This window comes from Orcinus orca, unplaced genomic scaffold (genome assembly GCF_937001465.1).
Source record: "Orcinus orca unplaced genomic scaffold, mOrcOrc1.1 scaffold_154, whole genome shotgun sequence".
NCBI lineage: Eukaryota > Metazoa > Chordata > Mammalia > Artiodactyla > Delphinidae > Orcinus > Orcinus orca.
In genome coordinates, this window is record NW_026044124.1 from 191,667 (window position 1) to 207,995 (window position 16,329).

At 43.7% G+C, this 16,329-nt stretch overlaps 1 long non-coding RNA gene across 1 annotated transcript in view; it reads left to right on the forward strand.

Annotated features, from left to right (window-relative positions):
• Positions 1-12,179: 12,179 nt before the first annotated feature.
• Positions 12,180-16,329, forward strand: part of LOC125963369 (uncharacterized) — a 207,706-nt gene continuing 203,556 nt past the window's right edge. The window contains exon 1 of the long non-coding RNA XR_007475245.1: positions 12,180-12,244. This is a non-coding gene — a long non-coding RNA (uncharacterized LOC125963369). The remainder of the gene's footprint in view (positions 12,245-16,329) is intronic.

Genomic DNA, 16,329 nt, shown 5'->3' on the forward strand with positions numbered 1-16,329 from the left:
TTGGCCAAAAAGGGCGTATGCGTTTTTTCCTGAGTATATTCAGGAAAAAACGCATACGCCCTTTTTGGCCAAGTGCATCATTGTCGACGTTCTGCCTCTTTTCCTATGCTTTAAATGCAATTCCAGTCTACCTCCTGAAGTCGGTTTCCTGCAATTCTGCCCAGCTTTCAAGTCCTCTTGGCAGCCTTACTTCAGTATATTTTTGGACGATAGCTCTCATTTATAACTCTGCAGGTTTGTGAATTACAGTGCCCCTGAACTCCTTTCTTCAACTTGCTTTCTTGTGAGCTGGCCGCAACACCGCAGGATTGCTTCAGGTCCTAATCTGGTTCTGGCACGGCACGCTGAGCCTTTGGTTAATTCCTCTTCCTGGTGGGAAATGAGAGTTAAATTTGCCCGTCCAGACACCTCCAGCTAGTCTCTCATTGGTCTTCCCTATCCCTGTTCATCTTCCGCAGAAATTGCAAACTGGGCCAAACAGGAGGTTAAAGGCACTGACTCTCCAAGACGGGACAGTCTTGTAAAGCGTCTGGAATGTTGCACCCGAGTACCAGGGGACAAGAACTGAGACATATTTGAACCCGTCTCCCGATCACATGGTTGATCATACTCAGGGTTCCACATGCATGTTTTAGCTGAAGGAAGAATCCCTTAAACCTGGAGAGTTGAGACCCGTGGAATGGGTACCATGCAATATGACTTCAAAGGGTCTTCATTTGCTCACCGAACCTCTCCAATCCTATCACTGCTGCGTTTATGCCCCGGTACTCACGCTTGATTCTCTTTTGGAGACATAGCAATCCATAGGTTTTAAGATACTTACTAGTCAGGTACATTATTAGGCGTTTCATATGGGGTTTTGAGTCCATTTCGTTGAGCAAGGAGTAGCTCTTGTCTATTCCATATTTGGCTTAAGGAACTTTATCTGTGCTCATTTCAATCTCTGGTTTTATGCAGCACCCCAACTCACCTTTCCCCTTAAACAAGCATAAGTTGGTTTTCTAAATTTGAGACCCTCTTCTGTTTTGTAATCCAGTTCCTGTGTAGCCAAGTTTACATTCCGTGTATAAGTAATATCTTATGATGATTCTTTTTCTGTGTGACTTATTTCAGTTAGAATCATCATACCTGAATCCACTCATTATGCTGCTATGGGCCAGATGACATAGATTTCATTGCTGAGTGATATTGCATTGTACGTAAGTACCACAACTTCTTTATCCATTTTTCACTTTCTGCGATATTGAACATGTACCGTAAACGAGGTTCTTGTAAACAGAGCCGTCCCAAACTATGGGTTGGCTGTGTCTTTTTGATTTTAATTTCCCTAAGCTATAGGACCATAAGTGGAAGTGCCCTAGGCTCTGTTGCTTTGTTTTTTAGATGTTTCAGGAAACACCATACACTTCTCCGGAGTGGCTATTGGCAATTTACATCCCGCCCATCAGCATAACAAGGCTCCAAGTTCTCCATGGCCTGTCCTGCCTTTCTGGATTTTACACTTTTTACAGATGGCCCTTTGACCCGGGGGAAGTGAGACTTCATTGTAGTGCAGATTTCCTTTGCAAGCTTGCTTGGTTGGCCAAAAAGTGCGTATGCTTTTTTTCCTGAATATATTCAGGAAAAAACGCATATGCCCTTTTTGGCCTAGTGCATCATTGTCGACGTTCTGCCTCTTTTCCTATGCTTTAAATGCAATTCCAGTCTAACTCCTGAAATCGGATTCCTGCAATTCTGCCCCGCTTTCAAGTCCTCTTGGCAGCCTTACTTCAGTATATTTTTGGACGATAGCTGTGATTCATAACTCTGCAGGTTTGTGATAACAGTGCCCCTGAGCTCCTTTCTTCAACTCGCTTTCTTGTGAGCTGGCCGCAACACCGCAGGATTGCTTCAGGCCCTAATCTGGTTCCGGCACGGCATGCTGAGGCTTTGGTTAATTCCTCTTCCTGGTGGGAAATGAGAGTTAAATTTGCCCGTCCAGACACCTCCAGCTAGTCTCTCATTGGTCCTCCTTATCCCTGTTCATCTTCCGCAGAAATTGCAAAATGGGCCAAGCAGGAGGTTAAAGGCACTGACTCTCCAAGTTGGGAGAGTGTTAGTAAAGCGTCTGGAATGTTCCACCTGAGTACCAGCGGACAAAAACTGAGACATATTTGAACACGTCTCCCAATCACACGGTTGAGCATACTCTGGGTTCCACATGCATGTTTTAGCTGAAGGAAGAATCCCTTAAAGCTGGAGAGTTGAGACCCGTGGAATGGGTACCATGCAATATGACTTCAAAGGGTCTTCATTTGCTCACCGAACCTCTCCAATCCTATCACTGCTGCGTTTATGCCCCGGTACTCACGCTTGATTCTCTTTCAGAGACCTAGCAATCCATAGGTTTTAAGATACTTACTAGTCAGGTACATTATTAGGCGTTTAATATGGGGTTTTGAGTCCATTTCGTTGAGCATGGAGTAGCTCTTGTCTATTCCATATTTGGCTTAAGGAACTTTATCTGTGCTCATTTCAATCTCTGGTTTTATGCAGCACCCCAACTCACCTTTCCCCTTAAACAAGCATAAGTTGGTTTTCTAAATTTGAGACCCTCTTCTGTTTTGTAATCCAGTTCCTGTGTAGCCAAGTTTACATTCCGTGTATTAGTGATATCTTATAATGTTTCTTTTTCTGTGTGACTTATTTCAGTTAGAATCATCATACCTGAATTCACTCATTATGCTGGTATGGGCCAGATGACATAGATTTCATTGCTGAGTGATATTGCATTGTACGTAAGAACCACAACTTCTTTATCCATTTTTCACTTTCTGCGATATTGAACATGTACCGTAAACGAGGTTCTTGTAAACAGAGCCGTCCCAAACTTTGGGCTGGCTGTGTCTTTTTTATTTTAATTTCCCTAAGCTATAGGACCATAAGTGGAAGTGCCCTAGGCTCTGTTGCTTTGTTTTTTAGATGTTTCAGGAAACACCATACACTTCTCTCCAGTGGCTGTTGGCAATTTACATCCCGCCCATCAGCATAACAAGGCTCCCAGTTCTCCATGGCCTGTCCTGCCTTTCTGGATTTTACACTTTTTTCACATGGCCCTTTTGACCCGGGGGAAGTGAGACTTCATTGTAGTGCAGATTTCTTTGCAAGCTTTCTTGGTTGGCCAAAAAGGGCGTATGCGTTTTTCCTGAATATATTCAGGAAAAAACGCATGCGCACATTTTGGCCAAGTGCATCATTGTCGACGTTCTGCCTCTTTTCCTATGCTTTAAATGCAATTCCAGTCTAACTCCTAAAATCGGTTTCCTGCAATTCTGCCCCGCTTTCAAGTCCTCTTGGCAGCCTTACTTCAGTATATTTTTGGACGATAGCTGTCATTTATAACTCTGCAGGTTTGTGAATTACAGTGCCCCTGAGCTCCTTTCTTCAGCTCGCTTTCTTGTGAGCTGGCCGCAACACCACAGGATTGCTTCAGGCCCTAATCTGGTTCCGGCACGGCACGCTGAGGCTTTGGTTAATTCCTCTTCCTGGTGGGAAATGAGAGTTAAATTTGCCCGTCCAGACACCTCCAGCTAGTCTCTCATTGGTTCTCCCTATTCCTGTTCATCATCCGCGGAATTTGCAAACTGGGCCAAACAGGAGGTTAAAGGCACTGACTCTCCAAGTCGGGAGATTGTTAGTAAAGTGTCTAGAATGTTGCACCCGAGTACCAGGGGATGAGAACTGAGACATATTTGAACATGACTCACGATCACACGGTTGATCATAGTCTGGGTTCCAAATGCATGTTTAGCTGAAGGAAGAATCCCTTAAACCTGGAGAGTTGAGACCCGTGGAATGGGTACCATGCAATATGACTTCAAAGGGTCTTCATTTGCTCACCGAACCTCTCCAATCCTATCACTGCTGCGTTTATGCCCCTGTTCTCACGCTTGATTCTCTTTCAGAGACATAGCAATCCATAGGTTTTAAGATACTTACTGTCAGGTACATTATTAGGTGTTTAATATGGGGTTTTGAGTCCATTTCGTTGAGCAAGGAGTAGCTGTTGTCTATTACATATTTGGCTTAAGGAACCTTATCTGTGCTCATTTAAATCTCTGGTTTTATGCAGCACCCCAACTCACCTTTCCCCTTAAGCAAGCATAAGTTGCTTTTCTACATTTGAGACCCTGTTCTGTTTTGTAATTCAGTTCCTGTGTAGTCAAGTTTACATTCTGTGTATTAGTGATATCTTATGATGTTTCTTTTTCTGTGAGACTTATTTCAGTTAGAATCATCATACCTGAATCCACTCATTATGCTGCTATGGGCCTGATGACATAGATTTCATTGCTGAGTGATATTGCATTGTACGTAAGTACCACAACTTCTTTATCCATTTTTCGCTTTCTGTGAAATTGAACTTGTACCGTAAACGAGGTTCTTGTAAACAGAGCTGTCCCAAACATTGGGGTGGCTGTGTCTTTTTGATTTTAATTTCCCTAAGCTATAGGACCATAAGTGGAAGTGCCCTACGCTCTGTTGCTTTGTTTTTTAGATGTTTCAGGAAACACCATACACTTCTCTCAAGTGGTTGTTGGCAATTTACATCCCGCCCATCAGCATAACAAGGCTCCCAGTTCTCCATGGCCTGTCCTGCCTTTCTGGATTTTACACTTTTTTCAGATGGCCCTTTTGACCGGGGGGAAGTGAGACTTCATTGTAGTGCAGATTTCCTTTGCAAGCTTGCTTGGTTGGCCAAAAAGTGCGTATGTGTTTTTTCCTGAATATATTCAGGAAAAAATGCATATGCCCTTTTTGGCCAAGTGCATCATTGTGGACGTTCTGCCTCTTTTCCTATGCTTTAAATGCAATTCCAGTCTACCTCCTGAAATCGGTTTACTGCATTTCTGGCCCGCTTTCAAGTCCTCTTGGCAGCCTTACTTCAGTATATTTTTGGACGATAGCTGTCATTTATAACTCTGCATGTTTGTGAATTACAGTGCCCCTGAGCTCCTTTCTTCAACTCGCTTTCTTGTGAGCTGGCCACAACACCGCAGGATTGCTTCAGGCCCTAATCTGGTTCCGGCACGGCACGCTGAGCCTTTGGTTAATTCCTCTTCCTGGTGGAAAATGAGAGTTAAATTTGCCCGTCCAGACACCTCCAGCTAGTCTCTCATTGGTTCTCCCTATTCCTGTTCATCTTCCGCCGAAATTGCAAACTGGGCCAAACAGGAGGTTAAAGGCACTGACTCTCCAAATCGGGAGGGTGTTACTAAAGCGTGTGGAATGTTGCACCCGAGTACCAGGGGAGGAGAACTGAGACATATTTGAACACGTCTTCCGATCACACGGTTGATCATACTCTGGGTTTCACATGCATGTATTAGCTGAAGGAAGAATCCCTTAAACCTGGAGAGTTGAGACCCGTGGAATGGGTACCATGCAATATGACTTCAAAGGGTCTTCCTTTGCTCACCGAACCTCTCCAATCCTATCACTGCTGTGTTTATGCCCCTGTACACACGCTTGATTCTCTTTCGGAGACATAGCAATCCATAGGTTTTAAGATACTTACTAGTCAGGTACATTCTTAGGCGTTTAATATGGGGTGTTGAGTCCATTTCGTTGAGCAAGGAGTAGCTCTTGTCTATTACATATTTGGCTTAAGGAACTTTATCTGTGCTCATTTCAATCTCTGGTTTTATGCAGCACCCCAACTCACCTTTCCCCTTAAGCAAGCATAAGTTGGTTTTCTAAATTTGAGACCCTGTTCTGTTTTGTAATCCAGTTCCTCTGTAGCCAAGTTTACATTCCGTGTATTAGTGATATCTTATGATGTTTCTTTTTCTGTGTGACTTATTTCAGTTAGAATCATCATACCTGAATCCACTCATTATGCTGCTATGGGCCAGATGACATAGATTTCATTGCTGCGTGATATTGAATTGTACGTAAGTACCACAACTTCTTTATCCATTTTTCGCTTTCTGCGGTATTGCACTTGTACTGTAAAGGAGGTTCTTGTAAACAGAGCCGTCCCAAATTTTGGGGTGGCTGTGTCTTTTTGATTTTAATTTCCCTAAGCTATAGGACCATAAGTGGAAGTGCCCTAGGCTCTGTTACTTTGTTTTTTAGATGTTTCAGGAAACACCATACATTTCTCCCGAGTGGCTGTTGGCAATTTACATCCCGCCCATCAGCATAACAAGGCTCCCAGTTCTCCATGGCCTGTCCTGCCTTTCTGGATTTTACACTTTTTTCAGATGGCCCTTTTAACCGGGGGGAAGTGAGACTTCATTGTAGTGCAGATTTCCTTTCCAAGCTTGCTTGCTTGGCCAAAAAGGGCGTATGCGTTTTTTTCCTGAATATATTCAGGAAAAAATGCATACGCCCTTTTTGGCCAAGTGCATCATTGTCGACGTTCTGCCTCTTTTCCCATGCTTTAAATGCAATTCCAGTCTACCTCCTGAAATCGGGTTCCTGCAATTCTGCTCAGCTTTCTAGTCCTCTTGGCAGCCTTACTTCAGTATATTTTTGGAGGATAGCTGTCATTTATAACTCTGCAGGTTTGTGAATTACAGTCCTCCTGAGTTCCTTTCTTCAACTCGCTTTCTTGTGAGCTGGCCGCAACACCGCAGGATTGCTTCAGGCCCTAATCTGTTTCTGGCACGGCACGCTGAGCCTTCGGTTAATTCCTCTTCCTGGTGGGAAATGAGAGTTAAATTTGCCCGTCCAGACACCTCCAGCTAGTCTCTCATTGGTTCTCCCTATTCCTGTTCATCTTCCGCAGAAATTGCAAACTGGGCCAAACAGGAGGTTAAAGGCACTGACTCGAAGACGGGAGAGTGTTAGTAAAGCGTCTGGAATGTTGCACCCGAGTACCAGGGGATGAGAACTGAGACATATTGGAACACGTCTCCCAATCACACGGTTGATCATACTATGGGTTCCACATGCATGATTTAGCTGAAGGAAGAATCCCTTAAACCTGGAGAGTTGAGACCCGTGGAATGGGTACCATGCAATATGACTTCAAAGGGTCTTCATTTGCTCACCGAACCTCTCCAATCCTATCACTGCTGCGTTTATGCCCCTGTACACACGCTTGATTCTCTTTCGGAGACATAGCGATCCATAGGTTTTAAGATACTTACTATTCAGGTACATTCTTAGGCGTTTAATGTGCGGTGTTGTGTCCAATACGTTGAGCAAGGTGTAGCTCTTGTCTATTACATATTTGGCTTAAGGAACTTTATCTGTGCTCATTTCAATCTCTGGTTTTATGCAGCACCCCAACTCACCTTTCCCCTTAAGCAAGCATAAGTTGCTTTTCTACATTTGAGACCCTGTTGTCTTTTATAATCCAGTTCCTGTGTAGCCAAGTTTACATTCCGTGTATTAGTGATATCTTACGATGTTTCTTTTCCTGTATGACTTATTTCAGTTAGAATCATCATACCTGAATCCACTCATTATGCTGCTACGGGCCTGATGACATAGATTTCATTGCTGAGTGATATTGCATTGTACGTGAGTACCACAACTTCTTTATCCATTTTTCACTTTCTGCGATATTGAACATATACCGTAAACAAGATTCTTGTAAACAGAGCCGTCCCAAACTTTGGGGTGGCTGTGTCCTTTTGATTTTAATTTCCCTAAGCTATAGGACCATAAGTGGAAGTGCCCTAGGCTCTGTTGCTTTGTTTTTTAGATGTTTCAGGAAACACCATACACTTCTCCTGAGTGGCTGTTGGCAATTTACATCCCGCACATCAGCATAACAAGGCTCCCAGTTCTCCATGGCCTGTCCTGCCTTTCTGGATTTTACACTTTTTTCAGATAGCCCCTTTGACCAGGGGGAAGTGAGACTTCATTGTAGTGCAGATTTCCTTTGCAAGCTTGCTTGGTTGGCCAAAAAGGGCGTATGCGTTTTTTCCTGAATATATTCAGGAAAAAACGCATACGCCCTTTTTGGGCAAGTGCATCATTGTCGACGTTCTGCCTCTTTTCCTATGCTTTAAATGCAATTCCAGTCTACCTCCTGAAATCGGTTTCCTGCAATTCTGCCCACATTGAAGTCCTCGTGGCAGCCTTACTTCAGTATATTTTTGGACGATAGCTGTCATTTATAACTCTGCATGTTTGTGAATTACAGTGCCCCTGAGCTCCTTTCTTCAACTCGCTTTCTTGTGAGCTGGCCGCAACACCGTAGGATTCCTTCAGGCCTTAATCTGGTTCCGGCACGGCACGCTGAGCCTTTGGTTAATTCCTCTTCCTGGTGGGAAATGAGAGTTAAATTTGCCCGTCCAGACACCTCCAGCTAGTCTCTCATTGGTCCTCCCTATCCCTGTTCATCTTCCGCAGAAATTGCAAACTGAGCCAAGCAGGAGGTTAAAGGCACTGACTCACCAAGTCCGGAGAGTGTTAGTAAAGCGTCTGGAATGTTGAATCTGAGTACCAGCGGTCGAAAACTGAGACATATATGAACACGTCTCCCAATCACACGGTTGATCATACTCTGGGTTCCACATGCATGTTTCAGCTGAAGGAAGAATCCCTTAAAGCTGGAGAGTTGAGACCCGTGGAATGGGTACCATGCAATATGACTTCAAAGGGTCTTCATTTGCTCACCGAACTTCTCCAATCCTATCACTGTTGCGTTTATGCACCTGTACACACGCTTGATTATCTTTTGGAGACATAGCAATCCATAGGTTTTAAGATACTTACTAGTCAGGTACATTCTTAGGCGTTTAATATGGGGTGTTGAGTCCATTTCATTGAGCAAGGAGTAGCTCTTGTCTATTCCATATTTGGCTTAAGGAAATTTATCTGTGCTCATTTCAATCTCTGGTTTTATGTAGCACCCCAACTCACCTTTCCCCTTAAGCAAGCATAAGTTAGTTTTCTAAATTTGAGACCCTGTTCTGTTTTGTAATCCAGTTCCTGTGTAGCCAAGTTTACATTCCGTGTATTAGTGATATCTTATGATGTTTATTTTTCTGTGTGACTTATTTCAGTGAGAATCATCATACCTGAATCCAGTCTATGCTGCTACGGGCCTGATGACATAGATTTCATTGCTGAGTGATATTGCATTGTACGTAACTACGACAACTTCTTTATCCATTTTTCACTTTCTGCGATATTGAACTTCTACCGTAAATGGGGTTCTTGTAAACAGAGAGGTCCCAAACTTTGGGGTGGCTGTGTCTTTTTTATTTTAATTTCCCTAAGCTATAGGACCATAAGTGGAAGTGCCCTAGGCTCTGTTGCTTTGTTTTTTAGATGTTTCAGGAAACACCATACACTTCTCCGGAGTGGCTGTTGGCAATTTACATCCTGCACATCAGCATAACAAGGCTCCCAGTTTTCCATGGCCTGTCCTGCCTTTCTGGATTTTATACTTTTTTCAGATGGTCCTTTTGACCGGGGGGAAATGAGACTTCATTGTAGTGCAGATTTCCTTTGCAAGCTTGCTTGGCTGGCCAAAAAGAGCGTATGCGTTTTTTCCTGAATATATTCAGGAAAAAATGCATATGCCCTTTTTGGCCAAGTGCATCATTGTCGACATTCTGCCTCTTTTCCTATGCTTTAAATGCAATTCCAGTCTACCTCCTGAAATCGGTTTCCTGCAATTCTGTCCCACTTTCAAGTCCTCTTGCAGCCTTACTTCAGTATATTTTTGGACGATAGCTGTCATTTATAACTCTGCAGGTTTGTGAATTACAGTGCCCCTGAGCTCCTTTCTTCAACTCGCTTTCTTGTGAGCTGGCCGCAACACTGCAGGATTGCTTCAGGCCCTAATCTGGTTCCGGCACGGCATGCTGAGCCTTTGGTTAATTCCTCTTCCTGGTGGCAAATGAGAGTTAAATTTGCCCGTCCAGACACCTCCAGCTAGTCTCTCATTGGTTCTCCCTATTCCTGTTCATCTTCCGCGGAATTTGCAAACTGGGCGAAACAGGAGGTTAAAGGCACTGACTCTCCAAGTCAGGAGAGTGTTAGTAAAGCACCTGGAATGTTGCACCCGAGTACCAGGGGATGAGAAGTGAGACATATTGGAACACGTCTCCCGATCACAAGGTTGATCATACTCTGGGTTTCACATGCATGTTTAGGTGAAGGAAGAATCCCTTAAACCTTGAGAGTTGAGACCCGTGGAATGGGTACCATGCAATATGACTTCAAACGGTCTTCATTTGCTCACCGAACCTCTCCAATCCTATCACCGCTGCGTTTATTCCCCTGTACACATGCTTGATTCTCTTTCGGAGACATAGCAATCCATAGGTTTTAAGATACTTACTAGTCAGGTACATTCTTAGGCGTTTAATATGGGGTGTTGAGTCCATTTCGTTGAACAAGGAGTAGCTCTTGTCTATTACATATTTGGCTTAAGGAACTTTATCTGTGCTCATTTCAATCTCTGGTTTTATGCAGCACCCCAACTCACCTTTCCCTTAAGCAAGCATAAGTTGGTTTTCTAAATTTGAGACCCTGTTCTCTTTTGTAATCCAGTTCCTGTGTAGCCAAGTTTACATTCCGTGTATTAGTGATATCATATAATGTTTCTTTTTCTGTGTGACTTATTTCAGTTAGAATCATCATACCTGAATCCACTCATTATGCTGCTACGGGCCTGATGACATAGATTTCATTGCTGAGTGATATTGCATTGTACGTAAGTACCACAACTTCTTTATCCATTTTTCACTTTCTGCGATTTTGAACTTGTCCCGTAAACAAGTTTCTTGTAAACAGAGCCATCCCAAACTTAGGGGTGGCTGTGTCTTTTTGATTTTAATTTCCCTAAGTTATAGGACCATAAGTGGAAGTGCCCTAGGCTCTGTTGCTTTGTTTTTTAGATGTTTCAGGAAACACCATACACTTCTCCCGAGTGGCTGTTGGCAATTTACATCCCGCCCATCAGCATAACAAGTCTCCCAGTTCTCCATGGCCTGTCCTGCCTTTCTGGATTTTACACTTTTTTCAGATGGCCGTTTTGACCGGGGGGAAGTGAGACTTCATTGTAGTGCAGATTTCCTTTGCAAGCTTGCTTGGTTGGCCAAAAAGGGCGTATGCGTTTTTTCCTGAATATATTCAGGAAAAAACGCATACGCCCTTTTTGGCCAAGTGCATCATTGTCGACGTTCTGCCTCTTTTCCTATGCTTTAAATGCAATTCCAGTCTACCTCCTGAAATCGGTTTCCTGCAATTCTGCCCCGCTTTCAAGTCCTCTTGGCAGCCTTACTTCAGTATATTTTTGGACGATAGCTGTCATTTATAACTCTGCAGGTTTGTGAAATACAGTGCCCCTGAGCTCCTTTCTTCAACTCGCTTTCTTGTGAGCTGGCCGCAACACCACAGGATTGCTTCAGGCCCTAATCTGGTTCCGGCACGGCACGCTGAGCCTTTGGTTAATTCCTCTTCCTGGTGGGAAATGAGAGTTAAATTTGCCCGTCCAGACACCTCCAGCTAGTCCCTCATTGTTTCTCGCTATTCCTGTTCATCTTCCGCAGAAATTGCAAACTGGGCCAAACAGGAGGTTAAAGGCACTGACTCTCCAAGTCGGGAGAGTGTTAGTAAAGCATCTGGAATGTTGCACACGAATACCAGGGGACGAGAACTGAGACATATGGAACACGTCTCCCAATCACACGGTTGATCATACTCTGGGTTCCACATGCATGATTTAGCTGAAGGAAGAATCCCTTAAACCTGGAGAGTTGAGACCCGTGGAATGGATACCATGCAATATGCCTTCAAAGGGTCTTCATTTGCTCACCAAACCTCTCCAATCCTATCACTGCTGCGTTTATGCCCCTGTACACATGCTTGATTCTCTTTCGGAGACATAGGAATCCATAGGTTTTAAGATACTTACTAGTCAGCTACATTCTTTGGCGTTTAATATGGGGTGTTGAGTCCATTTCGTTAAGCAAGGAGTAGCTCCTGTGTATTACATATTTGGCTTAAGGAACTTTATCTGTGCTCATTTCAATCTCTGGTTTTATGCAGCACCGCAACTCACCTTTCCCCTTAAGCAAGCATAAGTTGGTTTTCTAAATTTGAGACCCTGTTCTCTTTTGTAATCCAGTTCCTGTGTAGCCAAGTTTACATTCCGTGTATAAATGATATCTTATGATGTTTCTTTTTCTTGTGACTTATTTCAGTTAGAATCATCATACCTGAATCCACTCATTATGCTGCTACGGGCCTGATGACATAGATTTCATTGCTGAGTGATACTGCATTGTACGTAAGTACCAAAATTTCTTTATCCATTTTTCACTTTCTGCGTTATTGAACTTCTCCCGTAAACGAGGGTCTTGTAAGCAGAGCCGTCCCAAATTTTGGGGTGGCTGTGTCTTTTTGATTTTAATTTCCCTAAGCTATAGGACCATAAGGGGAAGTGCCCTAGGCTCTGTTGCTTTGTTTTTTAGATGTTTCAAGAAACACCATACACTTCTCCCCAGTGGCTGTTGGCAATTTATATCCGGCCCATCAGCATAACAAGGCTCCCAGTTCTCCATGGCCTGTCCTGCCTTTCTGGATTTTACACTTTTTTCAGATGGCCCCTTTGACCAGGGGGAAGTGAGACTTCATTGTAGTGCAGATTTCCTTTGCAAGCTTGCTTGGTTGGCCAAAAAGCGTGTATACGTTTTTTCCTGAATATATTCAGGAAAAAACGTATACGCCCTTTTTGGCCAAGTGCATCATTGTCGACGTTCTGCCTCTTTTCCTATGCTTTAAGTGCAATTCCAGTCTACCTCCTGAAATCGGTTTCCTGCAATTCTGCCCCGCTTTCAAGTCCTCTTGGCAGCCTTACTTCAGTATATTTTTGGACGATAGCTGTCATTTATAACTCTGCAGGTTTGTGAATTACAGTGCCCCTGAGCTCCTTTCTTCAACTCACTTTCTTGTGAGCTGGCCGCAACACCGCAGGATTGCTTCAGGCCCTAATCTTGTTCTGGCATGGCCCGCTGAACCTTTGGTTAATTCCTCTTCCTGGTGGGAAATGAGAGTTAAATTTGCCCGTCCAGACACCTCCAGCTAGTCTCTCATTGGTTCTCCCTATTCCTGTTCATCTTCCGCAGAAATTGCAAACTGGGCCAAACAGGAGGTTAAAGGCACTGACTCTCCAAGTCGGGAGAGTGTTAGGAAAGCGTCTGGAATGTTGCACCCGAGTACCAGGGGACGAGAACTGAGACATATTGGAACACGTCTCCCGATCACACGGTTGATCATACTCTGGGTTCCACATGCATGCTTTAGCTGAAGGAAGAATCCCTTAAACCTGGAGAGTTGAGACCCGTGGAATGGGTACCATGCAATATGACTTCAAAGGGTCTTCATTTGCTCACCGAACCTCTCCAATCCTATCACTGCTGCGTTTATGCCCCTGTACACACGCTTGATTCTCTTTCGGAGGCATAGCGATCCATAGGTTTTAAGATACTTACTAGTCAGGTACATTCTTAGGCGTTTAATATGGGGTGTTGAGTCCATTTCGTTGAGCAAGGAGTAGCTCTTGTGTATTACATATTTGGCTTAAGGAACTTTATCTGTGCTCATTTCAATCTCTGGTTTTATGCAGCACCCCAACTCACCTTTCCCCTTAAGCAAGCATAAGTGGGTTTTCTAAATTTGAGACCCTGTTCTGTTTTGTAATTCAGTTCCTTTGTAGCCAAGTTTACATTCTGTGTATTAGTGATATCTTATGATGTTTCTTTTTCTGTGTGACTTATTTCAGTTAGAATCATCATACCTGAATCCACTCATTATTCTGCTATGGGCTTGATGACATAGATTTCATTGCTGAGTGATATTGCCTTGTACGTAAGTACCACAACTTCTTTATCCATTTTTCGCTTTCTGCGATATTGAACTTGTCCCGTAAACGAGGTTCTTGTAAACAGAGCTGTCCCAAACTTTGGGGTGGCAGTGTCTTTTTGATTTTAATTTCCCTAATCTATAGGACCATAAGTGGAAGTGCCCTAGGCTCTGTTGCTTTGTTTCTTAGATGTTTCAGGAAACACCATACACTTCTCCCAAGTGGCTGTTGGCAATTTACATCCCGCCCATCAGCATAACAAGGCTCCCAGTTCTCCATGGCCTCTCCTGCCTTTCTGGATTTTACACTTTTTTCAGATGGCCCTTTTGACCGGGGGGAAGTGAGACTTCATTGTAGTGCAGATTTCCTTTGCAAGCTTGCTTGGTTGGCCAAAAAGGGCGTATGCGTTTTTTCCTGAATATATTCAGGAGAAAACGCATACGCCCTTTTTGGCCAAGTGCATCATTGTCGACGTTCTGCCTCTTTTCCTATGCTTTAAATGCAATTCCAGTCTACCTCCTGAAATCGGTTTCCTGCAATTCTGCCCCACTTTCAAGTCCTCTTGGCAGCCTTACTTCAGTATATTTTTGCACGATAGCTGTCATTTATAACTCTGCAGGTTTGTGAATTACAGTGTCCCTCAGCTCCTTTCTTCAACTCGCTTTCTTGTGAGCTGGCCGCAACACCGCAGGATTGCTTCAGGCCCTAATCTGGTTCCGGCACGGCACGCTGAGCCTTTGGTTAATTCCTCTTCCTGGTGGGAAATGAGAGTTAAATTTGCCCGTCCAGAGACCTCCAGCTAGTCTCTCATTGGTTCTCCCTATTCCTGTTCATCTTCCGCAGAAATTGCAAACTGGGCCAAACAGGAGGTTAAAGGCACTGACTCTCCAAGTCGGGAGAGTGTTAGTAAAGCGTCTGGAATGTTGTACCCGAGTACCAGAGGACGAGAACTGAGACATATTTGAAAACGTCTCCCAATCACACGGTTGATCATACTCCGGGTTCCACATGCATGTTTTAGCTGAAGGAAGAATCCCTTAAACCTGGAGAGTTGAGACCCGTGGAATGCGTACCATGCAATATGATTTCAAAGGGTCTTCATTTGCTCACCGAACCTCTCCAATCCTATCACTGCTGCGTTTATGCCCCTGTACACACGCCTGATTCTCTTTCAGAGACATAGCAATCCATAGGTTTTAAAATACTTCCTAGTCAGGTACATTCTTAGGTGTTTAATATGGGGTGTTGAGTCCATTACGTTGAGCAAGGTGTAGCTCTTGTCTATTACATATTTGGCTTAAGGAACTTTATCTGTGCTCATTTCAATCTCTGGTTTTATGCAGCACCCCAACTCACCTTTCCCCTTAAGCAAGCATAAATTGGTTTTCTAAATATGAGACCCTGTTCTGTTTTGTAATCCAGTTCCTGTGTAGCCAAGTTTACATTCTGTGTATTAGTGATATCTTATGATGTTTCTTTTTCTTGTGACTTATTTCAGTTAGAATCATCATACCTGAATCCACTCATTATGCTGCTACGGGCCTGATGACATAGATTTCATTGCTGAGTGATATTGCATTGTATGTAAGTACCACAACTTCTTTATCTATTTTTCACTTTCTGCGATATTAAACTTGCACCGTAAACGAGGTTCTTGTAAACAGAGCCGTCCCAAACTTTGGAGTGGCTGTGTCTTTTTGATTTTAATTTCCCTAAGCTATAGGACCATAAGTTGAAGTGCCCTAGGCTGTGTTGCTTTGTTTTTTAGATGTTTCAGGAAACACCATACACTTCTCCCTAGTGGCTATTGGCAATTTACATCCCGCCCAACAGCATAACAAGGCTCCCAGTTCTCCATGGCCTGTCCTGCCTTCCTGGATTTTACACTTTTTTCAGATGGCCCTTTTGACTGGTGGGAAGTGAGACTTCATTGTAGTGCAGATTTCCTTTGCAAGCTTGCTTGGTTGGCCAAAAAGGGCGTATGCGTTTTTTCCTGAATATATTCAGGAAAAAATGCATACGCCCTTTTTGGCGAAGTGCATCATTGTCGACGTTCTGCCTCTTTTCCTATTTTTTAAATGCAATTCCAGTCTACCTCCTGAAATCGGTTTCCTGCAATTCTGTCCCGCTTTCAAGTCCTCTTGGCAGCCTTACTTCAGTATATTTTTGGACGATAGCTGTCATTTATAACTCTGCAGGTTTGTGAATTACAGTGCCCCTGAGCTCCTTTCTTCAACTCGCTTTCTTGTGAGCTGGCCGCAACACCGCAGGATTGCTTCAGGCCCTAATCTGGTTCCGGCACGGCATGATGACCCTTTGGTTAGTTCCTCTTCCTGGTGGCAAATGAGAGTGAAATTTGCCCGTCCAGACACCTCCAGCTAGTCTCTCATTGGTTCTCCCTATTCCTGTTCATCTTCCACAGAAATTGCAAACTGGGCCAAACAGGAGGTTAAAGGCACTGACTCTCCAAGTCGGGAGAGTGTTAGTAAAGCGTCTGGAATGTTGCACCC